This window comes from Denticeps clupeoides, unplaced genomic scaffold (genome assembly GCF_900700375.1).
Source record: "Denticeps clupeoides unplaced genomic scaffold, fDenClu1.1, whole genome shotgun sequence".
NCBI classification, from domain to species: domain Eukaryota; kingdom Metazoa; phylum Chordata; class Actinopteri; order Clupeiformes; family Denticipitidae; genus Denticeps; species Denticeps clupeoides.
In genome coordinates this window covers 5,297-17,749 of record NW_021629879.1, presented here as the reverse complement: position 1 = coordinate 17,749, position 12,453 = coordinate 5,297, and positions in this window count along the sequence as shown.

Below are 12,453 nucleotides of genomic sequence, written 5' to 3'. Positions count from 1 at the left end.
GTGGCTCAGGTTTAAAGGCTTAAACCATCACCGTTGGTGAGGAGCGGGCAGCCATGTTCATCTTCTCTGCATCAGCTCGTTTTGCTCCTTACTGGCCCGTGACTGGTTGGCTCGGCCTGTAGAATTGAGCCTCTTTGTCTTTGGACTGGAAGGCAGAGTCCCTGGTGTCCACCAGGGTTTGTGGTTCGGTCCGGTGATGAACAGGGACTGATAGTCTCCTGTTTAACCTGACAGGTGCATCATGGTAGTAGATCTGACTGTAGTGAATTTTTCTGTATGGTTCTGCAGGGTTCTTCACCGCTCCAGTGAAGGGCATTTACTTCTTCAGGTTCACCGTGGCGGACATCCTCTCATCACGCACCATGTACACAGCGCTGTACAGGAACCAGCAGAGGATCATGTTGCTGGGGGAGTACGACATGGACCACCACGTCTCCTACCTGGTCGGCGGCGTGACTCTGCAGCTGGAGGCGGGAGACTGGGTTAACCTGCGTCTTCCTGGAAACCAGCGACTTTACAACGATGAGAGTAATCACTGCATCTTCAGCGGATTCCTGCTCTTCACCCTGTGAAATGGTGATAATCATCACTTGGTCTGATGCCTAATAAAGTCCTGGCTTACATCATACGCCATTTGGCTTTGAAACAAATAAATCTGGAGAAATATCTAATAAAGCAAATACTTGTTTTACAGCACAGTTAGTCTTAATGTTCGATGTATCTTCCGATAATAAAGAAGCATGGCTGCTACTAACAATCATTTTAATAGTCAATTAATCTGTCGATTATTTTTTATAAATTATGAATAAATAAAAGCATTCATTTCCAACCCTTTATTCAAAAACAGAATCTTTAGAAAATGCACGAATATAATGATAATTAAACACCAAAACATAACACCAAAAACATGCACATGTATGCTTTACTTGATCTGGCGAATATAGACTTTTTAAAATAAAGTGCCACCTGAGCTGCCGGAACAACAAATAATTTATGAAAAGAAATACAATACATATCAGAAAATTGAACAGGATTTGTTTGAATGTCAGAACTTGTCTCATTGTACATTTTACCTCTGTTTGTCACGACCACGGGCTGACAGGGGAAGGAAGCGCAGAGACGGGACATCTGGGCAAATGGGATTTATTAATACGCACAAAAGAAAAAGGCACGAGGGACAAAACAAAGGAAGCCAAGAAAAACAAACCAACAGGCGTGTGGCGGTTGCCAGGAACTGAAATCAAAGTTCAGGATCCACATTGATGCATCAGTGTCGGTTCCTTCTAACAGGGCTCCAACCACGGATGCCTACCCAGCAGCACCTGTCCATGGTTAGAGCCCTGCTGTCAGGCTGAGTGCTGCCAGCTGGGGCTCCTGCTGCACCCAGACGTGGCACCGTTACTCTCCAACATGTGTTTACCATGTAAAATCCAGAACTGGAACCAGACAGTCAGCACAATTCAGACCAAGCACTCTGTCAATCTTATGCTTCACAAGTTATTTGTGTGCATCTGGACTTTCTCTCACGTCTCAACATTACCTTGAGCTGATTAAATACAGAGATTCTGGGATTCTGCTGCCAAGCAGATTTATAATGATTTATAATACCCTTATTACACCTCGCACTGCACCTGGTATACTCCGAGCCTCCAGTACTGCTCGCCTGGTCCCTCCATCTCTGAAGGTAAAAGGAAGACACAGTAGGATATTTCAGTAAATAAAGAATCTATAAAGAAAAAATGAATGAAATCTCCTTTGCCTTTCTTGAGTTTCACACGTCTTGTCGTGTAGATTCTACCCTCCCACGACGTGTTACACTGGTGAAGCGACAATAGGATCTGATTCCGGTCAGAGAATCAGGAGCCTGGAGGCCGGCTTATCAATTATCTTATTTATTAACGAAGTATGTGTGTGTCTGTGTGTGTGTGTGTGTGTGTGTGTGTGTGGTCTACAAGAAACACAGAAAGCATACATAAGCAAACACTCCACAGAACATGATATGATACACAACACTGATTAATAACACTGCTTACAGTAATCTAACATGAAACAGACAATACAATCCTACATAAGCAGCTAACCAGCACTAGAACATTTTACCTAGAATATAAATATAGGCAGCTAAAACACAGGAAAATTATTGAACCCCGTTAGCTTAGCGCTAATAGCAGGCGGAAATTAGCATAAGAATTAAATAATTCCCAAACATTACAAACTCTCTCTCTCTGCATATAAAACAGTATGAAAGGATAAACGAATCGAACACACGAGTGTGAACAACACTCCTCAGCACTTACTTTCCGTCATGAACGCACACATTTACATGTGAAAAATACGCGTGGCTCATTAGGTGTCACACTCTAACCGGACCAGATAGAAACAACTAAACAAATCTGGTTCCGCCCAAAGTCTTTCTGACACGTCTAAAACACAAGACAAACATTAAAAAAAATAATTTTATATCACGGTACAAATGATCTAATAATAAAATGTAGAATCAAAGTTGTACTGGTATCCGATTGGCCCATTTGTGTAGGGGGCGTGTCCATGTTCACACTAATGACGTGCAAAACAAATGTTTTTACTGACTGTGTACTATATTTCACTTGGAATATATACAACTATATTATTTTACTTGTTCCGTAACAACACATTTACATTCAGTAGTGACGGGGACAGTCCCCCTGGGGACAGAGGGACACGATGGTAGTAAGTGGGGTTTGAACCTGTAACTTTGTGCTCTTCCGGTTCAGACGCGAGCGTGTTAGCCAAGTGTAAAACACACCAATAATAATGATTAAAAAGTGAAAGTGGCAGTAATTTGATTTGGCACAAATAGCGTTGACAGCACCTTGTGTGTGTGGAGTTTACATGTTCTTCTGTCTCGGTGTGGGTTTCCTCCTGATTCACTGTCCAGAGAGGCACTTTTTTTTCAGCAAGAACAAGAGCCCAGAATTAATGTGATTGGCTGATATCATTTTTTTCAGCCAATCACAATGTTTCTGAGCTCTTGTTCTGTAGCGTAATCAGCTGAGTGAAACCAGCCAATCACAATGTTCTTAAGATCTTGTTCCTCCATCTGATTGGCTGAAAAAAAAGTGACATCTTCAGCTTCGCTCTATTTAAGAGGTGAGCCGTGAAGAGCTTAATCATTTCAGATTTACGAGAGTTCAGTATAGTGGTAGAGAAATGAAGGCGTGGAAGAAGTTTGTTAGGTGGACCAAGCGTCGCTTCTTCAAGAAGGACGTTTCCGTTGAGCCCAAAATGACCGATCTGAAATCAGCTCAGATGGGTCAGGTTGAGGTGTTCGGGGAACAGCTCGGCACACTCGAGGCGGTGACGGAGACATTCCTGGAAAGGGATCCCGGTCATCGTAAAGAAGTGGAGGAGATGTTCATGGCCTCTAATAATAATCTGGAGATGGCTATTCGTGACACGACACAGAACAGCCTGGCTTGGCGTGAAGAGCTGAGGCAAATTGCCATCCAGGAGGCTGAGAATGAAGTAAAAGAAAGACTGAGAGAAGAACAAGATCTGGAACGGCTGCAATGTGAGGAGCTTGAAGCACAGCTGAACGTGGAGAGACACAACAGAGAAGAAGCAGAAAGGCGTTTCTGTAACGTGAGAGAAACTGGAAAGCAGATGGAGATGGAGACACAGCTCCATACGCAGCTGGGGAGCATGCAGGCTCTTTATGAAGAGACGCTGCAGAACGAGAAGAAGGAGCAGGAAACGCTGAGAAGTCAAATGACAGATGAGCAGAGCAGGAGAGAGAAAGCTGAAAAAGAGCTTGAAGCAAAAAGAGAAAGCAGGAAAGAGGCAGAGAGGCTTCTCCTGGAGACAGAGACAAAGTTCCGTCATCAGCTGGAGAGCAAAGACAGTCTCCACGAGGAGACGCTCCAGCAAATGAAAAAGGAACTCGAGATGATGACAGCCGAACGTGACCATGAGCACAGAGCACGAGAAGAACTTGAAAAAGTGCTCCTTGAAGAAACATCTACCAGGAACGAACTGGAAAAACGTTTCCAGGACTTAAACAATACAAGCAAGAGGCAGGAGATTGAGGAAACCCTGAAGGTCCTCCTCAGAAGGCAGAAGGAACTGTGTGGGCAACTCGAGCAGACCGCATACATGAGAGCAGCACTGCAGCATCTTCGAGAAGCTTCACAAGGAGACGTGGAGAAAAGAAAACAGTACAAGGACCAGGCTGTCCAGGTTGATCTGGGAGGCTGGTGAACAGGACGCAGCTATGCGGACATCGCAAAGGCGAGCGTAACATGAGCGTTATTACAAAATGCAAATAAAGAATCTATATAGAAAAGATGAATGAAATCTCCTTTGACTTTCTTGAGCTTCACACGTCCAAAACACAAGACAAACATTAAAAACCATGTTGTATAGTTCACCATGTACTATATTTCACTTGGATTATATACAACTATATTATTTTACGTGTTCCGTAACAACACATTTACATTCAGTAGTGACGGGGACAGTCCCCCTGGGGACAGAGGGACACGATGGTAGTAAGTGGAGTTTGAACCTGGAACTTGGTGCTCTTCTGGTTCAGACGCAAGTGTGTTGGCCAAGTGTAAAACACACCAATAATAATGAATAAAAAGCGAAAGTGGCAGTAAACAAGAATCTACCTCTATGTTCCATCCGACCTCTACAACTCATACAGGACGAAGCAGCACGACTGATGTTCAACCTTCCCAAGTTCTCCACACCGCCCCTCTGCTACGTTCCCTCCACCGGCTCCCAGTAGCTGCACGCATCAGGTTCTAAATACTGATGCTGGCCTACAAAGCCAAACATGGAGTAGCACCATCCTACCTCACAGCCCTTATTACACCTCGCACTGCACCTCGTATACTCCGAGCCTCCAGTACTGCTCGCCTGGTCCCTCCATCTCTGAAGGTAAAAGGAAGACGCTCATCTAGACTCTTCTCCGTCTTGGCCCCTCGGTGGTGGAATGAACTTCCAGCTCAGTCACTGAGCACCTTCACACGGCAGCTCAAGACCTTCCTCTTTAGAGAAGATTTAGATGAACTTGTAACCTTCTTCTCGTCTGACTTCTGTATAGAAACTAGAACAGAGTGAATAAAAAGATTGTATTCATAGTTGGGGGTCCTAGTGAACCGGAATTGATCTCTTCATCCATGGTAACTTGAAAGCACGTTGTAAGTGGCTCTGGATACGGCCGTCTGCCAAATGCCTTAAATGTAAATAATGAATAAGTTCGGCTTTATAAAAAAAGGAGGCCGCTTACATTTACATTTAAGGCGTTTGGCAGACGTCCTTAACCAGAGCGACTTACAACGTGCTTCCATGTTACCATGGATGAAGTGGTCAGTTCTGGTTCACTAGGACCCCCAACTATGAATACAATCTTTTTATTCACTCTGTTGTAGATTCTGTACAGAAGACAAGAAGAAGGTCACAAGTTCATCTAAATCTTCTCTAAAGAGGAAGGTCTTGAGCTGCCGTTTGAAGGTGCTCAGTGACTGAGCTGTTCTGACCTAAAGGGGAAGTTCATTCCACAACCGAGGGGCCAAGACGGAGAAGAGTCTAGATGAGTGGAAAGCTGACCTGATTGTGTTGAAGATGAGGGTCATCATCTCCTTGCTGTTCCTGCTGTTCTCCACATTTAGAGCTCTTTCTCTGAACCAGAGCAACCCTCTAAATACAAAAAAAGAAATTCCTGTGCAGGACATCAACGCTGAGCTGCAGTACCTGAGGAACATGGTCCACTACCTGCGGGACACGATGCTGGCTCAGGAAGTCCAGTTGGAGAACGTGAAGACCAACCTAAAGGACCCTGAAGACATGGTGCTGGATCTGAGGCTGGATTTCAAAGTTCTGGAGAGAGAAAACGCTGGTAATCACATCTTCTAAATGTGCAATATTAATTCAACAACACTGAGACCAGTATGAACATCATTCACAGACTTTAATGTTGGTATTTAGCTTATTTACATTTACATTATTACGTTATTTAGCTCAAGATGTGGAGATAAAGACCATGAAGGATGAAGTGGAGAACATGAAGAAGGAGAATGCAGGTGCATAAATGACATTTGACAAATATTATAGTGTAAAATATACTATACAAATAGTATTATTTAATCACACATAGTATTAATTCCATGTAATTACTGTAAAAATAACATAAACATTGAATTATTATTCATTGGTTATGATTAGTTTAGGTTAGAATAACAGTACATTAATTCAATTCTCTACATGTAATAGAGTGCATGAGTAGATATAATTTAGAATAACAGACATCTGTATTATTTTGTATATAAGCGCAAGATGCTGTCCTGTCCGACGTACAGAAAGACCTGGAGAATCTGAAGATGGAAAATGCAGGTAATGCAGAACAGACATCCAAGCTGCTTACAAGAGTGACCATTTAATTTTTTACAGTAATTCTGAGCATGGGAACAATCAGCGACATCTCATCAATATACATTGTTATACATCCATACATACAGTCATTCATATACCGCCATAAACTATTATATACAGCCATATAAATGAACTGTTATATGCAACCATATTCATCCATAAACGATTATATACCGCCATAAACTGCCATATACAGCCATATAAATGAACTGTTATATGCGACCATCCTGTCATAAAAAACTCTTTAATCTCCTATAGAAATAAGTCATACCATAATCTACCATAAAGTACTGAATTATTCCTTCATTATTGCAGCACTTGTGGCAGAGCTGACGGCTCTAAAGATCCAAATGGATGACAATGAGCAGAACGTGGAGAACCTGACTCATCAGAATGCAGGTGCTGGATTGAAATGATCTCTAATCATATTTTCTTGGTGAAGATTTGGCTCATTTTTTGTGTTCCACCTACATCAGAACAAGCAGCAGAGCTGAAAGCTGTCAAGAACCAAGTAGAAGATCTGCAGCAGAAGAACTCAGGTATCATGTGATGAACTGTGGTTTTAATATTTTCTGCTCTGAATGCAGAGATTGGAGGACTGAAGAGCAGACTAACATCAGTGGAGACCAAAGTGGAGAAACTGAACAACATGAATGCAGGTAAATGACATTATTATTGCTATATACTGAATACATATTGTAATCGTGATGAAAGATCGGTTTATTTGTACATGATGAGTATTGGGTCATATCCTTAAATATGATGTGCCTTTTATTTGGGATATAAGTTACTTTCTAGTCATCGTTCTATGTAAATCAATAGAATTACTTACATATCAGATGATTATGTTTTTGTCTTTTTGTAAAGTTGAATATCAGCAGTGTTGTTTTTTTGGTTCTGTTCCACTTTACAGGAGGCAAAGTGGCCTTTTCAGCAGCTTTGACATTTAATACTGAGTATGTACAAGCAGGACCTTCCGAACTGAACTTGGTCTTCAGGAACATCATCACCAATGTTGGAAACACCTACAGCAGTAATACAGGTGCTAAGCATCTTCTCATAGTCATGGTGTCAGTGGGAGTCACATTCTTTAAACACCTCAGTGCCAGCCTCTTAACGCACTTTGTCAAAGTTAAGTGACTGTCCTTGTGAAACACCACACACGGTGTGGCTCAGGTTTAAAGGCTTAAACCATCACCGTTGGTGAGGAGCGGGCAGCCATGTTCATCTTCTCTGAATCAGCTCGTTTTGCTCCTTACTGGCCCGTGACTGGTTGGCTCGGCCTGTAGAATTGAGCCTCTTTGTCTTTGGACTGGAAGGCGGAGTCCCTGGTGTCCACCAGGGTTTGTGGTTCGGTCCGGTGATGAACAGGGACTGATAGTCTCCTGTTTAACCTGACAGGTGCATCATGGTAGTAGATCTGACTGTAGTGAATTTTTCTGTATGGTTCTGCAGGGTTCTTCACCGCTCCAGTGAAGGGCGTTTACTTCTTCAGGTTCACCGTGGCGGACATCCTCTCATCGCGCACCATGTACACAGCGCTGTACAGGAACCAGCAGAGGATCATGTTGCTGGGGGAGTACGACATGGACCACCACATCTCCTACCTGGTCGGCGGCGTGACTCTGCAGCTGGAGGCGGGAGACTGGGTTAACCTGCGTCTTCCTGGAAACCAGCGACTTTACAACACTGAGAGTAATCACTGCATCTTCAGCGGATTCCTGCTCTTCACCCTGTGAAATGGTGATAATCATCACTTGGTCTGATGCCTAATAAAGTCCTGGCTTACATCATACGCCATTTGGCTTTGAAACAAATAAATCTGGAGAAATATCTAATAAAGCAAATACTTGTTTTACAGCACAGTTAGTCTTAATGTTCGATGTATCTTCCGATAATAAAGAAGCATGGCTGCTACTAACAATCATTTTAATAATCAATTAATCTGTCCATTATTTTTTATAAATTATGAATAAATAAAAGCATTCATTTCCAACCCTTTATTCAAAAACAGAATCTTTAGAAAATGCACGAATATAATGATAATTAAACACCAAAACATAACACCAAAAACATGCACATGTATGCTTTACTTGATCTGGCGAATATAGATTTTTTAAAATAAAGTGCCACCTGAGCTGCCGGAACAACAAATAATTTATGAAAAGAAATCCAATACATATCAGAAAATTGAACAGGATTTGTTTGAATGTCTCATTGTACATTTTACCTCTGTTTGTCACGACCACGGGCTGACGGGGAAGGAAGCGCAGAGACGGGACATCTGGACAAATGGGATTTATTAATACGCACAAAAGAAAAAGGCACGAGGGACAAAACAAAGGAAGCCAAGAAAAACAAACCAACAGGCGTGTGGCGGTTGCCAGGAACTGAAATCAAAGTTCAGGATCCACATCGATGCATCAGTGTCGGTTGCTTCTAACGGGGCTCCAACCACGGATGCCTACCCAGCAGCACCTGTGCATTGTTAGAGCCCTGCTGTCAGGCTGAGTGCTGCCAGCTGGGGCTCCTGCTGCACCCAGACGTGGCACCGTTACTCTCCAACTTACCATGTAAAATCCAGATCTGGAACCAGACAGTCAGCACAATTCAGACCAAGCACTCTGTCAATCTTATGCTTCACAAGTTATTTGTGTGCATCTGGACTTTCTCTCACGTCTCAACATTACCTTGAGCTGATTAAATACAGAGATTCTGGGATTCTGCTGCAAGCAGATTTATAATGATTTATAATACCCTTATTACACCTCGCACTGCACCTGGTATACTCCGAGCCTCCAGTACTGCTCGCCTGGTCCCTCCATCTCTGAAGGTAAAAGGAAGACACAGTAGGATATTTCGGTAAAAAAAGAATCTATAAAGAAAAAATTATTGAAATCTCCTTTGCCTTTCTTGAGTGTCACGTGTCTAAAACACAAGACAAACATTAGTCCAAAAAAAAAAACATGTCAGTTTTTCCACTTTTTACTTCTGACTTTTGTTGTTTTTTAAATCAGTTTTGTCAGTTATTTTCCTTTTTCAATTCTGACTTTTGTTTTTTTTTTACTTTGTCATTTTTTCCACTTATTCACCTAAGTTGAAATTGTAAAGTGCTCAAAAAATTACAAAGTAAAAAAAAACATTAGTCACAAGTGAAAAAAAAAATGACACATCAGAAGTGAAAAAGTGAAAAAAAATGACAAAGTCCAAAAAAAAACATGTCAGTTTTGTCAGTTTTTCCACTTTTTTACTTCTGACTTTTATTGTTTTTTAAATCAGTTTTGTCAGTTAAAAAAAAAATGACAAAAAATGACACAAGTCAGAAGGAAAAAAGTGAAAAAAAATGACAGTCCAAAAAAAAAAACATGTCAGTTTTGTCAGTTTTGTCAGTTTTTCCACTTTTTTACTTCTGACTCTTGTTGTTTTTCTTTAACTTTGTCATTTTTTCCACTTATTCACATAAGTTGAAATTGTAAAATGCTCAAAAATTTACAGTCCAAAAAAAAAACAATAGTCAGAAGTGAAAAGGTTAAAAAAAAAAGACAAAAAATAACAAAAGTTAGAAGTGAAAATGTGAAAAAAATTAGAAAGTTAAAGAAAAACATCAGTTTTGTCAGGTTTTCCACTTTTTTACTTCTGACTTTTTTTTGTTTTTTAAATCAGTTTTGTCAGTTAATGAAATCTCCCTTTTTTACTTCTGACTTTTGTTTTTTTTTTTTACTTTTTCATTTTTTATACTTATTCACATAAGTTAAAATTGTAAAATGCTCAAAAATTTATAAAGTCCAAGAGAAAAAAAAAAGTCAGGAGTGAAAAGGTTAAAAAAAATGACATAAAAGACAGAAGCGAGAAAGTGATAAAAAATGACAAATTCGAAAAAAAACATTTTAGTTTTTTCAGTTTTTCCACTTTTCTACTTCTGGCTTTTGTTGTTTTTTAAATCAGTTTTGTCAGTTATTTCCCTTTTTCACTTTTGATTTTAGTTTTTTTTTACTTTGTCATTTTTTCCACTTATTCATCAAAGTTGGAATCGTAAAATGTTAAAAAAAATCTACAAAGTCGGAAAAAAAAAACAAAATTCAGAAGTAAGAAGGTTAAAAAATGACAAAAAATAACAAAAGTCAGAAGCGAAAAAGTGAAAAAATGACAAAGTCGAAAAAAAACATGTCAGTTTTGTCAGTTTTTCCACTTTTTTACTTCTGACTTTTGTTGTTTTTTATATCAGTTTTGTCAGTTATTTCCCTTTTTTAACTTCTGACTTTTGTTTTTTTAACATTGTCATTTTTTCCACTTATTCATCTAAGTTGGAATCGTAAAATGTTAAAAAATCTAAAAAGTCGGAAAAAAAAAAACAAAATTCAGAGGTAAGAAGGTTAAAAAATGACAAAAAATAACAGAAGTCAGAAGCAAAAAAGTGAAAAAAATGACAAAGTCGAATAAAAACATGTTACTTTTGTCAGTTTTTCCACTTTTTTACTTCTGACTTTTGTTGTTTTTTTAAATTAGTTTTATCAGTTATTTCCCTTTTTCACTTCTGATTTTTGTTATTTTTTAACTTTGTCATTTCTTCTACTTATTCACCTAAGTTGGAATTGTAAAATGCTCAAAAATCTACAAAGTCGAAAAAAAAAAAAATTCAGAAGTAAAAAGGTTAAAAAATGACAAAAAAAACAAAAGTCAGAAGTGAAAAAGGGAAATAACTGACAAAACTGATTTAAAAAACAACAAGAGTCAGAAGTAAAAACGTGGAAAAACTGATAAAAACTGACATGTTTTTTTTTTTTGACTTTGTCATTTTTTTCACTTTTTTGCTTGTGACTTTTGTCATTTTTTGTCATTTTTTAACCTTTTTACTTCGGAATTTTATTTATTTTTTCGACTTTGTAGATTTTAGAGCATTTTACAATTCCAAGTAAGTTTAATAAGTGGAAAAAATGACAAAGTAAAAAAAAAACAAAAGTCAGAAGTGAAAAAGGGAAATAACTGACAAAACTGATTTAAAAAACAACAAAAGTCAGAAGTTAAAAAAAGTGGAAAAACTGACAAAACTGACATGTTTTTTTTCAACTGTCATTTTTCGCACTTTTTCTCTTCTGACTTTTGTCATTTTTTGTCATTTTTTAACCTTTTTACTTCGGAAATTTTTTTTTTCCGACTTTGTAGATTTTTGAGCATTTTACAATTCCAACTTAGTTGAAAAAGTGGAAAAAAATGACAAAGTTAAAAAAAAACAAAAGTCCGAAGTAAAAAAGGGAAATAACTGACAAAACTGATTTAAAAAACAACAAGAGTCAGAAGTAAAAACGTGGAAAAATGGACAAAACTGACATGTATTTTTCCGACTGTCATTTTTTTCACTTTTTCGCTTCTGACTTTTGTCATTTTTTGTCTTTTTTTTTTCCTTTTTACTTCGGACTTTTGTTTTTTTTTTCCGACTTTGTAGATTTTTGAGCATTTTACAATTCCAACTAGTTGAATAAGTGGAAAAAATGACAAAGTTAAAAAAAAAAAAAGTCAGAAGTGAAAAAGGGAAATGACTGACAAAACTGATTTAAAAAACAACAATAGTCAGAAGTAAAAAAAGTGGAAAAACTGACAAAACTGACGTTTTTTTTTCGACTTTGTCATTTTTCTCACTTTTTCTCTTCTGACTTTTGTCATTTTTTGTCATTTTTTTTAACGTTTTTACTTCAGAATTTTTTTTTTTTCGACTTTGTAGATTTTGAGCATTTTACAATTCCTACTTAGGTAAATAAGTGGAAAAAATGACAAAGTTAAAAAAAAAAACAAAAGTCAGAAGTGAAAAAGGGAAATAACTGACAAAACTGATTTAAAAAACAACAAAAGTCAGAAGTTAAAAAAGTGGAAAAACTGACAAAACTGACATGTTTTTTTTCGACTGTCATTTTTCTCACTTTTTCTCTTCTGACTTTTGTCATTTTTTGTCATTTTTTAACCTTTTTACTTCGGAATTTTTTTTTTTTCGACTTTGTAGATTTTTGAGCATTTTACAATTCCAACTTAGTTGAAAAAGTGGAA